At 40.7% G+C, this 18,806-nt stretch overlaps 1 long non-coding RNA gene across 1 annotated transcript; it reads left to right on the top strand.

Annotated features, from left to right (window-relative positions):
* Positions 1 to 5,555: 5,555 nt before the first annotated feature.
* Positions 5,556 to 17,892, top strand: LOC124255893. The gene is made up of 3 exons (XR_006892782.1): positions 5,556 to 5,572; positions 16,800 to 16,801; positions 17,810 to 17,892. It is a non-coding gene; the product is annotated as an uncharacterized LOC124255893 (long non-coding RNA).
* The last annotated feature ends 914 nt before the right edge of the window (positions 17,893 to 18,806 follow it).

The following is an 18,806-nucleotide window of genomic DNA, read 5'->3' on the forward strand; positions in this document are numbered from 1 at the left end:
TACTAGCCCAGACTTAAGCTGGTTTTATAGTGCTAGCCCACTGAGATGCCATGCCGCAGCGAAGCATGAATACCCCACTCAGACACATTATACTGACTCCGAGCCGACCAGTCCTTGTTGTACCCATTAATGCCGAGCTCCAGGCAAGGACCAACAAGTACCATATTTTAACGTCTTTTGGTATGACGCGGCCGGGGATCGAACCGGCGACCTTCCACTCTCCGGGCGGACGCTCTAACCACTACACCCAGGAGACGGTTAGGTCTATAGGCAACACATCGAGACAGTATTTAGTTAACTAAAAGTTGCCCTTCATTAATAAGACGTATGTTATACACGTGTGGAGATGGTGGGATGTTTTATTGGTCGGCAAGTCGACATCTAAAGAGGTGTCTTCTTTATCTTTATTCTGGTACTCAAAAGGCCTCAGGCCTATAGTACACTATATACATTTGTCTTTATATATTCATGAAACCATTTTCAACGACAGGTCACGGTGACACGTAATTGACCAGAGGTTGACCATATCCTGCCACTGCACCAAGTTCGCTATTCTAACCTGCACGTCCCATGGGCCTGTACTGTTAAATATTTGGAAGCATTTCACCAAAATATAATTATACGTGGTCTAAAACTTGCACCGTGTTCATGTACGAATGACCAATATGTACCTAAATCAAAGATTCATTAATAAAACTGTTGACAATGCATCAAACAAACACGAACTAAAGAGATCAATTATTATACTTGTTAGAACCGACAACAACCATTGGGCACACGGGGCCAGGATTACTTTTAAAATATTATCTCTCAAAAATAGTATTTCATGTCAACATTCTTACCGAGTACCATCATCAATCTATGTTTGTGATTTGAAATATCAAGGTTTAAACTATGGATTTACGTGACAAAGTGGAGACCCTTTCCGTCCATATTGCTCTGTAATCTCTCTGTTTCGACAGCTGTAAATGATGTCGACGAGAAGACGGATATGTGGCCATACACACTCTATGGTTCCATTAAAGCTGAAGTAGAAATTGCCTTGATCTAGTTGTGAGTTTCCTAGCGGGAGAGCATTACGTGAGATGTCATGATTGCCGCCTTGTTAAAGTATATTGATTTTGACAATGATAACGGATTCAGTAGTTTGGGACATTATTCATCCACTTACCTCCCAGTTGCTGAGGATAAGAAGTGGTCCTTGAGTTAAAACTTATACGTCACGCCATATGTTGACGAGACCAGTTTTGTTGATAAATGTTTGTCACAAAATACAGTAAAACATTAGTGTGATGTCAGAATTTACGAGCCGAAAAACAAACCGTTGCTGAACTAAAATATTTTAATCAACACTAGGATCAATACTACATTTAATACTATTCAAATATATGCTGTAGAACCACCAACCAAAGGGAGTATCTAGTATTTCTCTGTGATTTATACGATCACCCTTAGTCACTATTTGTTGTAGAGGGGCGGTGGGGTAGCCTAGTGGTTAAAGTGTTCGCTCGTCACGCCGAAGGCCCGGGTTCGAGTCCCACATGTGTGCAATGTGTGAATCCCATTTCTGGTGTCCCCCGCCGTGATATTGTTGGAATATTACCAAAAGCGACGTAAAACTAAACTCACTCACTCACTGTTTCATACCACCCCTACACCATGCCACCTCCACCTACAACAATGCAGCCTTGATTCGTCTGAAACACTTTATAATAACATTGGTTCATTGTAGCTGAAGCAAGAGCATCAAGTGTTATTCATGTATGATGTGAAAGTCCATTGTGTTGGAAGTTAGCGATCTTAGCGCACACACTATGACTGCTGTATACCACGTGATGTTCATGCACGATATGAAACTTCATTCAAGTCAGTAGTTCCCTTATTCTGTGTAGGGTACTATGTGTGCAATATATAGAGATTATTACATGAGCAAGTCTGTCCTACGACTTGTACGGGTTTCGTATAAGTCACTTGACACACTTGCTCGAGTGTCATAATTTATTTGTTATCAATTTTATTCATGTACATTTGTGTAGTAAAACACGACAAGCAAGTGTGACGGTCCTTTCCATTGACGTCACGTTTAATGTTTAATGACGTCACAGACGACCAAATACAGAATCATTGGTCGATATATGTGACAGTGGTTATGTTTCACCATATGGGTAATAAATAACGGTATGTAAACAATCGAAACCACAAACCAGTGCTCGATATTATGAGCAACAACCTGTTCCGTCGGGACATGCTGACACGCAATCAATCGAGGAAGCTATTCTGACATATCGGTCTATTAAGTCGCCTCGTGCAGCAATGTCAGATGTAGGTTGCTTGAGATGCTCCCCAATCAGGAATCCCGACGTGGTTAGTCGTGTAATTCACTGATGATAAATACAGTTAGGTAATCGGTTGTATCGCTCAATTTGACTGTAACGGAATCGGGTGGTCAGTCTCGCTTACTTCGTTGACACATGTCATCGTATCCCAATTGCGTAGATCGATGCTTATAATGTTGATCACTGGATTGTCTGGTCCAGACTCGGTTATTTACAGACCACCGCCATATAGCTAGAATATTGCTGACTGATGTGACTCACTCACTTAATCTGACTGAAACTTTAACTTAAGTATCTGCATACAAACACATATTGATTAAGTCAATGTATTTTCTCATTGTGTGCTTTCAGTGTTGAAATTACACGTTGCATCGTGTCTATCATAGTTCATATGTTTGGGGGGCGGTGGGGTAGCCTAATGGTTAAAGCGTTGGCTCGTCACGCCGAAGACCCGGGTTCGAATCCCCACATGGGCACAATGTGTTAAGCCCATTTCTGGTGTCCCCCGCCGTGATGTTGCTGGAATATTGCTAAAAGCGGCGTAAAACCAAACTCAGTCAGTCAGTCATATGTTTGATTTGATGAAATTCTTTCTGTTTTCACTTTTTTTTGTGTCTATGTATTTTTTAATCGCCCTCGTCAGGTTTAGATTGAATCATTATATTTATCCTGCTGTTTTACTGAGTGTCTTTTTAATGAATGATTTTTTTTTCACTTCGACATTTGGTCTACACAAAGAAACACAGATACACAGATACACACACACACACACACACACACATACATACACAACACTTACCGGTACTGACCGCCTCCGTGGTGTAGTGGTTAGAGCGTCCGCCCGGAGAGCGGAAGGTCGCGGGTTCGATCCCCGACCGCGTCATACCAAAAGAAGTTAACATATGGTACTTGTTGGTCCCTGCTTGGCGCTCGGCATTAATGGGTACAACAAGGACTGGTCGGCTCGGAGTCAGTATACTGTGTCTGAGTGGGGCATTCATGCTTCACTGCGGCATGGTATCTCAGTGGGCTAGCACTATAAAACCAGCTTAAGTCTGGGCTAGTACAAGCAGCCGCACATACACACGCATGCACGTCGTCATATGAGCGACGTTAAACCCAATTTCACCTCACCTCACCTCAACCTACCGGTACTCCTGTAGCGTGTTTCTGGAGTAATGTTTGTGTGAAACATTCCACTAACTACAAATGGAATCGTTTTGTCTTCTTTATCAAGTTGATATGATCATACGTATGTATCACGGTTCGTTATTATAGCAGTGTTTGCCCTCCAAAGGCAAACATGTTACAATCATAACTAACCGTCCGATTGATTCACTTTGTACAAGCAAGTTAACGAAGTAAAATATCGACATGGGAAATAAACAGATCCAGTTCAAAGGCTTCAATAGATCCAAATGTTGGTTGTTAACGACAACACTGATGGGAGCAGAGAAAGTCGGATTCAGACGGAGATTTCCTATGGTTTCCATTAATTGTTGCTTTTCTGGTAAACGTAGTATTTGTTATCGCGATTTATAAAAACACCGTGCTTAGATTCTACTAATTTATGAAATTTAATATTGTTCACATATACACTGAAACTAAGTCAGGGAAGATGCTAACGTTACTTGCAGTATCGTCCGTATAAACCCATGTCCGGAATAATAAATGACTTATGGATGTGGGAAGGTTTTTTTCGCTTCTATTTTCTTTTGATCCTAAATCACGAATTTCATTTTCAAGATGCGTTTCTCAATCACAGAATCTGAGATTCACTGAATGTTTCTGAATCATTGAGACTTAGTTTCGATAAATCACGGAACCTAATTTCAGTAAATTACGGAATCTGAGATTCACTGAATGTTTCTGAATCACTGAGACTTAGTTTCGATAAATCACAGAAACTGAGTTTCAGTAAATCACGGAATCTGAGATTCATTGAATGTTCCTACACCACTAAAACTTAGTTTTGATAAATTACGGAAACTTTGTTTCTATGTACCTATTATGAATATTTTAGCTAAAGTGGTTGAGGTGTGTTAGATCCGACAATTGGTTGTGCAGAGTTGCCTCCCTTTTGCACGTCAGAAACCAATGATCGTATTCGAATGGCAATCCCCCGATCATGTTTCTAGGTTTGACGTCACCATAATGCGGAAGAGCTTACTCACCACTCATTCGAAAATATGCAGGGATATGTCCACTAGAATAATGGAAAGATGTAATTTTATATTATGGAAGTAAAGAAATGTTAGTGAGTGAGTGATTCAGGCGGGATTTACGCTGTCTTTTTGCAATATGGATGCTCATGCTGTTGATCACTGGATTGTCTGGATCAGATTTGATTATTTACAGACCGCCGCCATATAGGCTATATTATTATAGCTGGAATATTGCTGAGTGCCGCGTGAAACTAAACTCACTCACTCACTCATCTTTTGCAATATCACGGCAGGGGACACCAGAAATGGGCTTCACACATTGTATCCATGAGGGGCATCGAAACTGGGCCTTCGGCCTGACAAGTGAATACTTTAACCACTAGGCTACCCCACCGCCCCAATTCATGAGGTGCATAATATATTATTGAGAAAAATCAGTGTGTAAGCAATTAATCTGAAATGGATCTCTTATGTTAAAGCTTGATGTAATATAATTTTGAATTAATAAATCGCGTCTCTAAATGTTCAGTTAAATGTAAGAAAAAAATGAAACTTTATATAATGAAGACAATTACCATGCGTTTCTTATTTAAGACAAGTTCCCAGAGAACAAAAAAGAATTAAGAAGCGTACCAACTTGTAGCCTTTCCTCACCCAATAAGAAACGGTTTGTGAAAAACGAATCCCTTGTATTTTATAGCTTTATGGTGTAGTCACAGGGTCCACGAAGACAATGAATACCGTGTCAGCTGTTTCACTGTCAGAAACAGTCAAAAAGAGCAAAGACCATCATTTTTATATTTGGTAGCATTAATCAATGGTTGTGTTAACGAATCGGTTTTATTTTATGTCTCATTGGGGTGTCTACAGGGTACTGAAGACATCATGAAGCCAATGTCAGCTGTTACCTTACTCAAGCTTCACTGTTTGAGAAATATCTGGAGATGCTCAAAACTGTGTCCTCGAGTGATCGAATAATAGGTGACATTTTAGAACTTTACAACAATGTTTCTACTAGCCTGTGCGGCAGTGTCCTTTGCTGGTCACCTGTGAGGATCTGGGTTAGAATTGGTCTTCAGCAAAAAATACTGGTCGTAAGAGGCGATAGGGTGGTCAGGCTCGCTGATTTGGTTTACACATATTTCATATTCCAATTGCTTAGATCAATGCCCATGATGTAGTTCACTGGATTGTCTGGTCCACACTCGATTATTTATGTAATATACTATTCAAAAAAAGAAACGCATAACCCATTAGAACTGTTGCGACAATGTTCTACTTTCAAACATGTATAACTCGTCCACAAATAGACATTAGTACATGAAGTTTTACATCAGTTTAGAAGATGGAAATGTCTATACAACCAAGAGGACAACTGTAGATAACGGAGACGTTGAGCGCGATGTTGACGACGTAGCACGGTTCCGACGTCGGGTCTCCTGGTTCTTAGTCCAATCTTTCTCAACCTGTCCCGTACAGTTTGACCGGATATCCTCCGAAGTCCAAGCACCCTGGCTGCTGTGCTCTCACCCGTGGCAGTGCGATCACGCAAAAGTAGTACCCGGATGTACCGATCTCGGGCTGCAGTGGTGACTCGAGGCCTGCCTGTACGAGGACGGTTACATGTTATACCTGTTTGGTTGTAACGAGCTGCAAGCCGTGACATCGCGCTCACACTAACATTCAGACGCCTGGCAACAGAAGATTGGTAATCTCCAGCGTGCATTCTTGCAATGGCGATGTTCCGTGTCGCAGCGTCAAGACGTGGGGTAGTGATTTGTCCTTGAAACTCCTTCAAAACGAATGCCGTTTCCGAAAGTAATCTGGATTTTTATAGCTAGACAGTGCATGCTGTTTGCTGCACAATTTCAAGGGGAATGTGATTCCTGTTGCGTTGTGGCAATGCCTTTTTAATCCTTGTAAGAAATCTCATCAAAATCAACATTTTCAGGTAAAGTCGATTTTTCACTTGTGCAATTGTGTAAAATCATTGTTGTGGCAAGAAACACATTAGTCTGATACACTCTCACCAAAGTTTATTTCCGTTTTCGTTATGTTTATCGTTGTTGTAGCGTTGCATTAAGTACATACGTTCGATCGTTGTGTACAAAACAGTTGACGAGAGGTTCATAGGAACTACAAAGGAGAAACAAAATACTTGTTCAGTATACAATCCAAACCTGAACCTAATAAAGTGTACAAATATTCAAAATCCATATTTTCTAAAGAAGAAATTAATTGAATCAAACATGTTTTCTCTTAACTCGTTTGGACATAGAAGCAACATAAATTCAAGAAATACCTCACATCTGTGTTCTGCCATAACTCAACATGCTGTCAACATGGAGGCCTTCTGTCTGACTGAGTCCATGTGCCTCTGATCATGTGATCAGATTGCCAGGATGTGAATTATGTTATAAATTTGTAAAAGTTTAAGCAGCAGCCGGGGTTTGAACTTGCAACAGATACGTTGACAATTTTAAAATATTAAACTAACTTTTACTTTAAATTAAATTGAAAGGCTAAACTTTGTGTTCTGCACGTACAATCATGTTACCAACACTTTTGTTGCATATTTTGACGATTGTTTGAACACAATAGGTAATTAATAGATTTTTAAAAATACAAACGCCTATGCGTTTCTTTTTGGGGGATAGCATATACACTCAGGGGCAAAAGAAACGATACCATATTATTGAGGCTAATTAATGATAGATGACAAAAGATAAACAGAAAATCAATGTTGTAATTTGAAGAGAAATAGGTGAGGAGCATGGAAATTCATTAATCGAGGCCACTAATTGTTTGAGATAATTGAAAAAAACACATAATATTCATATGTCCTGTATTCGATCACTCCAGTATGATGAGATACGTCAATGTCAGTGACACAGGGACACTCCTGTGAGTCAATATCGAGTGTGGTCACCACAGGCATCGATGCAGCCTCTAACACGACGTCGAACAGATGAGGTCAGACGTCTGATCACGTGAGGAGGTATCCTGTTCCACTCCTCCCGCAAAGCCTGGATGAGGGTTTGTCTGTTCACGGGGCGACCTGTCTGGCACGAATCTGTCTCCCAAGATGGTCCCACAAATGCTCAATGAGTGAAAGGTCCGGAGAGCGTGATGGCCATGGCAGGACAACAACGTTGCTGGCGTTGAGAAAGCCTTGAACACGTCCACCTGTGTGACATGGAGCGTTGTCCTGTTGAAATACGGTTCTTGGATTCTGTTGAAGGAAGGGTAGAACAACTAGCAGCCGAAGGACTTGGTCGATATCACGCTGCCCATTCAAATTCCCATCGACAACAACCCGATCCGTCTTTCTGTCACCACATATCCTTCCCCACACCATAACGCCATCACCGCCAAACGGCTCAACCTCCTGCACGCAGCAACGGGCCGTCCGCTCTCCTCTGCGTCGATGCACTCGTGTCATGCCGTCAGGTCTGTTGAGGAGGTATCTGCTGTCATCAGTAAATAAGACTCTGTCCCATTGTCTGCGCTGCCAACCTTGAATGATATGTGCCAATCTCACACGTCGACGTCGATGGAAGCGCCTCAGCGCTACACCACGGTAGGGTCTGTAGACTCGGATACAATGCTGACGAAGTCTCCTGGACACCATCCTTCGGCTTATACGATGACCCAGCGCAGTTGATGCTGATCACGTCACAGTGAGGAATCGGTTGCGCAAATGCAGGGTTCGCAAGTACCGGTCTTCAGCTGGGGTCGTGACCCGAGGTCTGCCTCTCCTCGGCCTGTCCTGTGTCCTGCCTGTCTGTCTGTAACGGGTCATCAGCCTGGTTGTTGTCAGTCGGCTACAACCGAAGATCCTGGCGACGTGATTGTAGGTAGCGCCATGGCCGATGGCCCTTTCTCTCTCCTCTTTCGGTAATCTCGGCATGGTCGCAAACGTAATCGTAAAATGTACATGTCCATAAACATTTTCACGTGCTTTTATACCTAATATTTGTCACGTGTGTCATGTGTGCACGTGCACGAAACTTTCGTGAATAAGTTCACTTTTCTGGGTTCTTGCTTTGCACGTCAGTTTTGTTGAGTTCTGTTTTGAATGTTCATACATTCTCTTCCCATAGAAGTTACTTGTCATATCTTCCTACGAACCTCTAATACGGCCCTTTCATGGTACGAGTGTTGGGGATTCGTGATTGGTTGCAATCACATTTAGTTGTGCAATCAGCGATGTTGTTTCAAAACTGATCATTCGCAAGGCCTCGGTAATTTCCGTTTGTTTCGGGAAAACTGGAACCTCTTCCTCTGCGCGATACGCAAACGTTTCTTCTAGACAGAACTCAGTCATGTAATGGCGGCTCAATGGCGTCTCCATCGCCCTCGTTGACAACGGACAAGCTAGCCATTAAATGTCTTGTGTGTCACATCAACACAAGTCCCCGGCAGAGGAGGAAGATGTGTGGCCCCACATTTACTTGTATTAGTCAAGTTGGATCTAATTCGATGTAACATGTGTTCTGATTGGATTCGTGTTGCGATTTTTGCCGCTAGGGGATTTTACGAGAACCGGGAAAATGGCCGTATAGAACAGAGGTTCGTAGGAAGATATGACAAGTAACCTCTGTGGGAAGAGAAATGCAGTTTATACTAAGTTACACGGATTTTCAGAACAGACAATACGTTGAATGTTGAATGTGATCATGCATCAAACGGGAGAATCGGTTCAAATTTTTCATTTTGCCATGAATTTGAAAAAATGCTTTGAAAATTTGAAAAATGGTCACTCAAAGGTATCAAATCCATGACTGAAAATATCTGATCTCACGATCGCATCATGGCGGAAGATAACAGTGACTGAAATATACTATTTTTGAGTGCGTGAGTGAGTATGGTTTTACGCCGCTCTTACAGCAATATTGCAGCAATATCACGGCGGGGAACACCAGAAATGAGCTTCACACATTGTATCCAAATGGAAAATCGAACCTGGGTCTTCGGCGTGACGAGCGGACGCTTTAACCACTGGGCTACCTCACGGCCATACTATTTTTGAATACTAGTTAAACGTATAATATAGGTTATTAAATCACATTTGCGATAACAACAATATTCAAGGTACATATGTGTATGAGTGACAGTAAATTTTGTGCTAAAACACGATATCTATCTAGTTTATTGCAACGGTCATGACGTGACAAACGGTTTGAACTAAACTTTCCCAGTCTTGATTACTTTACCCCAGGTGAGCACCCCATGCTGATTAAGGAAGCATACCTGCCACATATGCAAGAACCGTATATTGATGTAACAATAACAATGTGCAACCACATAGAGCTCCATTATTTATTTAAAGCTTATTATCGGTGTTTCTGATCTGAAATCGAAAAACCAATGGAAACAATTAACTTAACCTATGCTGCGTCAATATGCACATCTGCTAGTCTTCTGCGCGACCGGTTTCAAATTCAATTAAGCGTAGTTACATGTACAGGTGACCGGGCTTTAAACTGAAACAATTCCGCGATACATTTGTTATGCTATCGACGCATGTCATTCAGGAGACAAAAAGGAATTCATTTATGCATCACTAATGCGACAATCCAATTATGTTGATAGTTCTGAATGCACAATGCTAGTTTTAAAGTTGTCAAATGTAACATGTTATATTTAGGATTACACTTTCTCAGTAAAGTACAGATTCTAGTACTTTTTTGTTGAGTCCGGGATTCGAACCCACACTCTCTGAGTCACGCACTTTACCAATATACAAAGTCAGCAATCTAACCCACTCATCCATCGCGGTTTTCCATCTTCCACCTTGAAAATTCTCTTTAGATTTATGTTGTGTTAGTATTTGACATAGGTTAATGGTGGCGCAGTAGTCCAAGAGGTCGCAAATCGCGGTTAAGAACCCTGACGGTAGGTTCGCATCCAAGATTTGCCAAGTTTATGTACAAGTCAAAACATTAATTACACAACAGTCTCGTTTCCTGTTGACTGGGTTCCGTCCTATTGCGCAACTTAGTACAATAACCAGTCCAGAATTTTGAGACCAATTCATTTAACTGGATACATAAACATTAATCAGTATTATTTGATACATCTAAGCACTTGTATATTGCAAAACTTCGCTCCTTATAATCCTTGCAAACACGTCGTGCAGCGTGCTCTGTCATACAACGAGCTCTGACAAACAGAAACCTGGAAATCTTAAAACGAGGCTCTGCCGCTGGAAAAGTTTGGCGGTCTGGTACGGAATAATATTATATCAATCACATTGTGCGTTACAGAACTACACTGAATAAGCGCAAAAAACACATAACAGGTGTAACCAGCGAGCCAGATGCATTGTGAATCATTTTACGACCACATCAAACAGGGGCAGTCTGTGACGTCTTAGTTAAGGTCATGCTGCCTACACCTCGTTATTAAAGTTTAAAATTGAAATTCACTTGTAAATACCATTTTCTTATGAAACAAGGAATTCGAATTCAGTGTAACCATAGTTGTTTGTGATGACTATTTTCACTTTCACACGAGAAAATTCGGATCGGCTGTAAAGTAGGTCATTGTCTGAATAGGTTAATGAGACTCATGTTTCGGTTTGCCATGCTTGTCAGCTCCCAACCTTGCACATTCTTGTCAACACCCTACCTTGCACATTCTTGTCACCACACTACCTTGTACACTATTGTCAGCACCCTACCATTGCACATTCTTGTCAGCACCCTACTTTGCACATTCATGTCTGTCAGTACCAAACCGTGCACATTCGTATCAGCACCCTACCTTGCACATTCTTGTCAGCACCCTACCTTGAACATTCATGTCTGTCGGCACCCAACCGTGCACATTCTTGTCAGCACCCTACCTTGCACATTCTTGTCAGCACCCTACCTTGCACATTCTTGTCAGCACCCTACCTTGCACATTCTTGTCTGTCAGCACCCAACCGTGCACATTCTTGTCAGCACCCTACCTTGCACATTCTTGTCAGCACCCTACCTTGCACATTCTCGTCAGCACCCTACCTTGTACACTATTGTCAGCACCCTACCATTGCACATTCTTGTCAGCACCCTACTTTTCACATTCATGTCTTTCAGTACCCAACCGTGCACATTCTTATCAGCACCCTACCTTGCACATTCTTGTCAGCACCCTACCTTGCACATTCTTGTCTGTCAGCACCCAAACGTGCACATTCTTGTCAGCACCCTACCTTGCACATTCTTGTCAGCACCCTATCTTGAACATTCTTGTCAGCACCCTACCTTGCACATTCTTCTCAGCACCCTACCTTGCACATTCTTGTCAGCACCCAACCTTGCACATTCTTGTCAGCACCTTACCTTGCACATTCTTGTTATTGTCCGCATCTGTAATGTTGCTACTATTCGCGGCTAGAAATGTCTTTTGTTTTACAGCACATTTAACACAGTGAAGGTGATTTTGAAAATCACTAAATTTCATTCAAATGTCAGACTCAAGGGTAAAACACACGGACTCTTGAGAAAAAATCTCCATTTGTTTCATGGAGTTGTATTTCTTTTAAATATACAAAACTTAAAACAGTTCTGAAATGTCAACATTAAAACGTTTGGTTTGTGAAAAATCAACACATTCAAGCAACGTCAGTCTAAGTAAACTTAGGCTCAGTATTATTCGTTACACTGCTATACTGAGTCTAACAAAACCTTGTGGAAGGTCGCGTCAGATAACCTTTTCAATTGACCAATCGGAACACAGCTTACCAAATCGCGAAAGTTGACGTTCGCACATACCTTTTGAACTTTTACCTCCAAAAATTTGTACCGAACGATTCCGAATGCTATTTTCCGTACGATCGGTTCCTAGTGAGGCACGCCACAGCAGTGAGTAAACAGTCGCTGAAAATAGCGTTTTGTCAGTATTCAAGCATGTCAGCTTGCTGAAATATTAGCTAATGATAACCATGTCACCAGAAACCCCAAAGCGTATATACTGCAGGGCAAATATATGTGTTTTATGTAATTTTCATTTGTTGGGAGATCAGTGTTGGTTTTGTTAGACCCAGTATAGCAGTGTAACGAATAATACTGAGTCTAAGTTTACTTAGACAGAAGCAACATGTGCTTGATACTGATTGGTCCAAGGCAGGGGAAGTGTTGAGATGACCCACGAATTAATCCAAATACTTATTTTTGAAAGCAGCTTAAAAAATGCTGATTTTCTTCTGCAGAACTGTGAGCTAAAAATGTATCCTTATATATGTTAAGTAAGACACTTGCAGAAACATTAGTTGAAATATGGTGTACTAAAACCATACAATTGTTTTCAAGAGCAATTGTCAGAGGATGTAGCAGTGTCGCCTGGGGCCACAATTAACATGGGATTTACACGTTAAATCTTATTCTTGTAGCTGACGTACAACGCCAGCTTAAACGGAGCAGCACCTTTCGTAACGATCGATCTTTGGAGAGTATACTCCACTTTATAATCACCTTACAGAACAGGTATTCCACATAAACCAAAAGGTGTATCGAGTCTTAGATCGCGGTCTTACATGGAATCAGAGTCTTCGTTGGAGGTAAGAATGACTTTATCTTGGGTCCTTTCTGTAGGTGGTAGCAAACTGAAAGCAGTGAAAGTGGTTTTGATATATCATATCTCTCTATAGCACCTTGCAGAGGAACGTCATGATGTCAGGTAAAATCCAATCAAATAGTTATTGCATGTAAGGCCTCCGGCCCATATACAAAGGAGTCACATATAAGTGGGTTTTACATGTTTCGGATATACACTAATCTTTAACAATTTGTTTCTTAGGGAAATTGCATTTTTAACATATAAAGCTAGTATTAATATAACAGCTTCGTCTTTTGAAGAGAGAAGAGAAATAAAAACAGATACAGGATAATTTGACTGATATCCTTTTGGTATATACTTGTTTCGTAGATCACAATAAAATGGACATACAAAAGTAAAATGAATTTCATTTTCAATAGCTGAATGAATATAATGGCCACAAGTCCTACGATCTTTCAATGGACATTTTGTCTTCCTTCAATAATCATAAGATCTAACAATCGAATAAATGTACGTAAAGGGATTCTGATGTTAACATCGACACGTATTCTGTTTGAAAAGTTCTATACACGTGATACCTTGAACTATTTTCTAGAGTGGAATGCCATATAACATATTTAAAGATCGCTGACGAAATTGTTTCAAAAAGAGTTTAACATCACCAACCATACAAAGCCGAATCCATGAGAAAACAAAGGCCATTAACCCAGCTAACATCGCGTAACTTGACCAATATACTGCCCCAGTAAATTCAGAAATTCAAGCTCATTTAAGGCGTGTACTATTTTGCACCTTGGCGTTGAAATGGGGCAATACAAGCAAAGTAGTATGGCCCAATACACAGCCGTAATGGTTGCAAATTGGCCCTTTACAGTTTGGCCGGCACTGTCCCGGTTAAGTTTAAAATAGTTTCTACTATTAAAGCAAGCAGATACCAAAACAAACTCCAGAAAAAACACATCAGAAACACAAGTTTATCCATATAAGTTTATTTCAGGAAACAAGATGAAAAAATGATGCATCCTTCTTTCGTTGATTCAGAGTTCCTGGCCCTTCTGGATGAGCCGATTTTTGTAGTTTATCCTTGTATTTGCTATACACATCATCTTTAAAGATCTTGTAAATTCACTCAACAAATCCCCTTATCAATGTTTTTATACTTTAAATATGAAATATGTAACTTCTGGGAGAGGGCGTTCCTAAGTTGGATAACTCGTGCCCAATCCATTTCTTTTTTGAATAAAATATGTTTAAAACACATACATGCAATGTTTCAAAATGCTCTTTTCCCAGCGAAATTCATGCTGCATGTTATTGTTAAATATTTAGCTCAACACTTAACCTTAGTTGAAAAAGAAGTCTCTGTAAGCGATATACCGTTACTTTTTAGTGACACTTTAAGTCAATTTACATTCAGAAATGTAGAACATATCACACTCAACCTTTTGGCCACCTCTCTTGGTCCTGAGATAATCTTCCACAATTCACCAGACAGGAAGTGCACTGCCTGTACTGGGCCAGTACTTTGCCAGTACAGTATTGCGGTGCAGTATTTACGGTAACCACCCATTTGTGGTTCTGTACTTTTTTGCCTGTAACAGGCCTCTTACGGAAAACAGGCATTGGTCCAGTACTGGCTCTATACTGTCGTACATTGTGCCAGTACCAACGGTACAGACCAGAACGATGCCAATACTGGCCCAGTTACATGATGTTAGACAACTGGGATCATGGTGGAATCTAAATTGTTGCCACATTACGTCTCTGGATAACAGGAAATTTTGAATTGATAATGCACATTATTTGATTCCTTGCCTGTTGCTCCTGGTGGTTGAAATAACAACTTGATTGTAACATTGTCTGAAAAGGGCAACACAAAGATAGAAAATAACTACAGAGATACCCCTTTAAGTACTTTCAGTAAACTGCATCGATCCATACTCAACAATAAGTATTTTGGGCCGTATCATGCGAGAAGATTCGTCAGGCTGATTTTATGAATAATAGATATGTTTATATGAACACTACCAGACATGGAAGCAGAGTAAATAGGGTGCAATAGAAATAAGCATTTGATCTGTCCAAATTATAGTTTATTAAAAAGTTCATTACCCTCCAACTGTTTCCATAAATAACTGACATTTTTGGACATTGACTTGTCTTTTATCTGAAGCTTTATTTCTGCTTTTGCTAGAGCATGTTTCGCCCGTGTCTGATGTCCATTTTCATGAATATCTGAGTGAGATCCAATATGTGCCCACCTTGATTACATATGTTTGTTTAGAAAATCAATGACAACACTTGGTCCAGAGTTTCAGTTCCTGCCGCTGATGGCTTGAAGTGAAACTGTTTCCATCAATAACTGCCTATCAGACGAATTCAACTGCCTACCTGGACCAAGATAAGGGTGTGTGCTTACACCCTGACTATTTTCAACTTCTATTAATGAAATAGCAATACGTTGAATCGTCATATATACCTGATATACAGCTACACCCTGACATAGTACAACTACTGTTTCTCCCTGTACTCCCATTACTCGCCAATACTATTGTACCTTTTGCCCATCATATTAATAATAATTCACTTATATAGATCCTAGTATCCATCTGACTAGTTGCACACTGGACGCTGTTATCAGAATCTGATAATTATTACCGCGGATAACCCAAGCTGCCTTTGAGACGCTAGACGGTTATTTGTGACATGACTTATCTCACCGGGTACCCATTTTCTGCTGGTTGCAAAGAGGCAATTTTGAACAAACGCACTTGCCTAATTTGCTAACACTGCTTATAGACATCAAAACGTATCATTATATAACTGTCCAGGGGAACAATACCAGAATTGTTGTACTTAAAATGAAGGAATATTTTCTAAACATGAAATATGTTACCATTTATAAATATCAATGCGTCTTATTATGAAGACTCAAGTTTCATGTGAGGAATACTATCTCACTAGCAAAAAAATACTTGGTGGTGTTCTTTAAACATGTTCAAGCCATATCTATATTTTTTATTGCTTTTAATATTATATGCTATACCTAGCACAATTGTACTGTACGGTTTGAAAATATGGGAGTTGAAAACCATGAAGAACTTTTAAAAAACTGCAACTGGGGGACCCAACCTACGTTTTATGAACATTGCATCCGTAAATATGGCTCTTGAATTGTAGACGTTATTATCAACACTGAAATGAAGAAAACTATGTGTTTGGGTTCTTTCCTGTTTCGTCAACTTTGTGGAATTTGGGCCAACGTTTGTGGAGCCACCTGCCTGTCTAATTTGCATCCGATTGGGCTTGCCATTTTTGGATATTGACTTGGCCTTTTATCTGTTATTTCCGCTTTTGATAGAGCATGTTTCGCCCGTGTCTGCTTGTCCATTTTCATGAATATCTGAGTAAGATCCAATATGTGCCCACCTTGATTACATATGTTTGTTTCGAATATCATTGACAACCCTTGGTCCAGAGTTTCAGTTCCTGCCGCTGATGGCTTGAAGTGCACTTAGCAAGTCTGTTATGGTGACGGCCTTCACTTCCGGCTGTCCCTGTATCAGGTTGAGTGACTTACCCTGATAGTTCAGCAGGGAGTTCTGATTAACCTGAACGTAGGCGGATCCTCTGTGTTTGGCCTTTGGAACTGTGCACACGGATCCCGTAATCAGTAATGTTGTGGCCTGGATTCTTGGATCCTTCACTGTATACATTGGCCTGTATTCCACAGGAAGTTTGACAGTGACAGCTGTTGATCATGAATAGTAGGCTTGGGTTTTATTGAAACTCTACTGAAACAGAGTCAGATGTTGGGGTATTTTAAGTATAAATCTATGTTTATGACTTTTTGTTCGCTGAATGATCATGACATCACAATTGGGACTTCACATGAGAAGACATGCCATTTTCGTGGTGTGTTTTGGTCATATTGAGAAACAAGGAGTAGTATCCTCGTACATAGACCCGCGGAACAGGGTCTCCAGAGATGTGTCTGGAGCGTCTGGTCAAATCTGTACATTGTTCTGGCAGCTGAATGTCATCACAATTGGGACTTCACATGAGTACACATGCCCATGTCTCCTGAGGCCTTAGTAAAGGATTTTCGAGGTATGGTTTCATTATGGCGGAATTTTCCTTCTTGTATATACAGCATGGGCTGGTGTAAAGGAAACCTGATTGAAGTTAAGTTTAAAACCATCAAACTACAACTTGTCAGTTTTTCCACGAACCTTTGTGACGAACATCTTCAATTTCACAAACCTCATGCACTATCAAATCAAATTTCAAAATCAAATTTCAAACATCTTTTATAATTGGACGCATTCGCATGATAGGTCATCCTCGATAATCTCCAGGGTATACGTTACGATCACTCTCCACTATATTCTGGATGGATCCACGGCTTTTATGATTTTATTACCTCCCTTTGCTGGCTTTTTATCCAATCAGGTGTCTACGCTGGGAAGTTGAGCGAACCAATCACAACTCACTTTCGCTTCTTAAATTATCTAACCGTTTATACTTGGCAACACAATTGATGCAGAGGTATTCTGAAAGAGGTAGAAGAAGTCCTTGTCATATATGTTTTAAAGTTTCAAATCTGTCAATATGTCTGTATGATTTCCAAAACAATCTGAGTGGCACTTACGAACAAACCTTCGCGACTGCGACTGCTATCTTTGTTGACATTGGCAAGCTGGGGTGTAACGGCGGCGTAGCTGATTGGCTACTGTGAGAATGCGGAGCCAGCAAAGGGAGGAAATATATTTATCGGACCAAGCCGTGGATGCATCTAGGGTATAATGGAGAGTGATCGTAAGGTATACCCTGGAGATTATCGAGGATGATGATAGGTATTTAATGAAGTTTGCATGTGCCGTCCTGTTGTTGTTTCCACATAAACGTTTCATGTGATATCTGTGTTACGTTAATTTAAAAACGGGTGTTTGGACTATCTGTACTGAGTGACACATATTCTCAGTACCGTATTATGATTATCATAACAACTATATCCTTTCCGGGCGGTTCTTCTGCGTTTGGCGAATCTATAAGCATTCCTTATTTCTCGGTGTGTGTGTGTGTGTGTGTGTGTGTGTGTTCTCGGTATTGTGTGTGTGTGTGTGTGTGTGTGTGTGTGTGTGTGTGTGTGTGTGTGTGTGTGTGTGTGTGTGTGTGTGTGTGTGTGTGTGTGTGTGTGTGTGTGTGTGTGTGTGTGTTTCAGTTGCACTATCTCTTTACATTTGTTTCGTCGATTACTGGTCTGACCCGTAACTCATACTACAGCTTACAGCACAATCGATCGTGTACTCTTGATCTGTGACGACCAGAAAGTTTTTGTTGTCAACATGTTGGAACTGTTTTACCTGTTCTATTGTCTGCTAATCAGACTGTGCAACGAAACTGCCACTGAACGCGTACTTCTACCAGTTTGTAGAATCGATTGACAGACGCCCCATTGTTAATGTATATACATGTACGCACAAATGTATGATTAGCAGAATCAATACGATTGACGCATTGGTCCATAGAGATGAAACGACCCTCCATGGAAGTGTTAAAAACAGGACTGAAACCCTACGGATCTGTATGGCCCCACTGTGTGCGCCACGGACCAACTGTCAGATGTGTTGTGGGGTTATGAGTTTGCGTAAAATGTTTGTGATCAGCACTATCTTTATATTTACATTTATATTGTACGCCGAAGACCCGGGTTCGAATTCCCACATGAGTGCAATGTGTGCAGCCCATTTCTGGT

This window comes from Haliotis rubra, unplaced genomic scaffold (assembly GCF_003918875.1).
Source record: "Haliotis rubra isolate DU_JTF1 unplaced genomic scaffold, ASM391887v1 Scf610, whole genome shotgun sequence".
Taxonomy (NCBI): domain Eukaryota; kingdom Metazoa; phylum Mollusca; class Gastropoda; order Lepetellida; family Haliotidae; genus Haliotis; species Haliotis rubra.